This window comes from Octopus bimaculoides, chromosome 2, assembly GCF_001194135.2.
Source record: "Octopus bimaculoides isolate UCB-OBI-ISO-001 chromosome 2, ASM119413v2, whole genome shotgun sequence".
In the NCBI taxonomy this organism is placed as follows: Eukaryota; Metazoa; Mollusca; class Cephalopoda; order Octopoda; family Octopodidae; genus Octopus; species Octopus bimaculoides.
Window position 1 is genome coordinate 83,955,846 of NC_068982.1, and position 2,302 is coordinate 83,958,147.

At 37.6% G+C, this 2,302-nt stretch overlaps 1 protein-coding gene across 1 annotated transcript in view; it reads left to right on the plus strand.

Moving 5' to 3' along the window:
* Positions 1–2,302, plus strand: part of LOC106882811 (uncharacterized) — a 78,592-nt gene that overhangs the window by 3,651 nt on the left and 72,639 nt on the right. The gene's annotated exons all lie outside the window — the stretch shown is intronic.

Genomic DNA, 2,302 nt, shown 5'->3' on the forward strand with positions numbered 1-2,302 from the left:
ATATATATATATATATATATATATATATACTGTAGTGTCTGGGGAGAGTCATTCTCTTTTAGTGCCTTATAGTTTAACACACTCACCGGTAAAATTTCCACTCATTTACTTATTTATTTTTCTAAAGTTTTTGTTGTGTCTTGCAACCTTTTCAATAGTTATTGACTTGGTTCATTATCCAGGCTACATTCTTTTTGTTTGTTTGTGTACATGTGTGTGGGTCAGTGTACCTGTGCATACACATGTATGTATACATGTATGCGTGTATGCATGTATGTATGCATGCATGTAAGTGTGTATGCATGTATGTATGTGTGTGTGTATGTACATGTATGTATGTGTGTACATTTCTATGCATGTATGTGTGTACATTTCTATGTATGTATTCTGCATATTCATGTGTTTTATGTGTGTGTGTGTTTGCATGTGCGTGTGTCTGTGTGTGTATTTTTGTGTATATGATCATGTGCTTCAGTCTTCATTTGCTTATGTGTCTGTGTATGTGTGCTGTCTGTTCATATTACCTATGTACTTACCTGTCTGTATGTCTATCTGTTTACTCTCATATCCATTTGTCTACATACATATGCATATACATACACACACACACACACATGCATACATCTACATAACAACCCACTAACTATTCTACCTGTATATAAATATAAACTGGTAGTATGATTACCTACTACGTATATTACCTATTTAGTACTGATGATGTTTCATTTATGAGGATGTACTCCTGTATTTGTCTGAGGGTTGAGTCTTTTGGGTGCTTGGATAAAATGCGGATGTTGAGTTGACCCAAATTACCTCCATGTTGGTAGAGTATGGAGGTCTGTTCTTTTTTGTCATATTGTCTCAAATGTTCATTTAGTCTTTCTGCAATGCTCCTAGATATCTCCCCTATGTATGTCATGGTCATGTCTTTACAAGCACTTTCTATGCATCTTATGCTGTAGACTACATTTCTAGTTCTACAGTTAATGCCAGGGCTAATCCTACATACCATGCAGTTATCATTGGTGCATGTGGTATTCTCAAAGGGGTATGTCCTACATAGTTGTGATCTGATGGAGTTCCCAGGCTTTCCAACAATCTCAGTGTTGAGTTTGGTCTCCTTTAGGGCTTTCCTAAATCTACGGGCTAGTTCTCCATGGGCTGTGGCATCTACAAACACCATTCCTTGATATTTGTCAGTTTTACACGACGTGTTACCCAGTTTACTTTGTCACAAGCTCTTTGCTTCTATATCTAGGGCAGGTACCACCTGTTTCATTACATATAATGTTATCTAACTTCTTTCTAGTACCCCTGAGTACTCAAACCCTATCTTTTTGATCATATCCAGAGAATTGCATGCGGTGCATGAATTTCTGTACATGTTTCTTCGTTTCATAGGGCTTGCATAGTGGAGACACGTTGTTCGTTATCCTAACTAAGTCTGCTATCAGTATGTTAATTTTCATGTCATGTGACAAAGCTGAGTTCTTGTGAACAACATATTTTGAAGCTATGGGTTTCATGTAATAGGAGTGGAGGAGCTGCACTCCATTGTTCACAGTCTCAAAGTTCAATATACAGGACGGGGAGTCTATTGTTGGGGTTCCTCATGTGGTAATCTATAGTTACCTTGATACTTTGGTGGATGGAGTAGTTACTTACTGGATGCTCTTCATTATGTCCCTCTTAGTTTCTACATTACCATTACTAGAGTTGGTCTTAACTAAGATAATAATGTCATCTACATATCTGCTGTAAAGTAGAAGAGTTGTGGACTGTTCTGCTAAGAAATGCTTATGTTTTCTGTCCCACCAGGTCATGAAGATACTGGCCACATTCCCAGCTATACCAACACCAATAGCTGCACCTTCAACCTACATGTATAGTTTCTTGTTAACCTTTACTGTGTGGTTCTTCAAGGTGGTTCTTATCCTAGCCCCTATTGCATGTGCAATCATTCCTTTCACCTGATTATTGTTCTCAGGGTCTTGGGTGGGTACAGTCCAGCCACTCCAGTGCTCTGTGGTGTTTTTCTTCACTGCTGAGTGATGATGGGTGGTCTTCCCCTATCTTACATGGTTGAGGAGAATCCACTGAGGTCATGGACATCTACATAGTTGCTGTCGTGAGTTAAATTATAAGGCACTAACAGAGAATGACTCTCCATAGACACAACAGAATATGCTTCAACACACAAACTCACGTAAAGAATCTTCAGAACAAAATCCAGAAACCAAATATATCTATGTATATGTATATATGTATGTGTGTATATATATATATATATATATATATATAT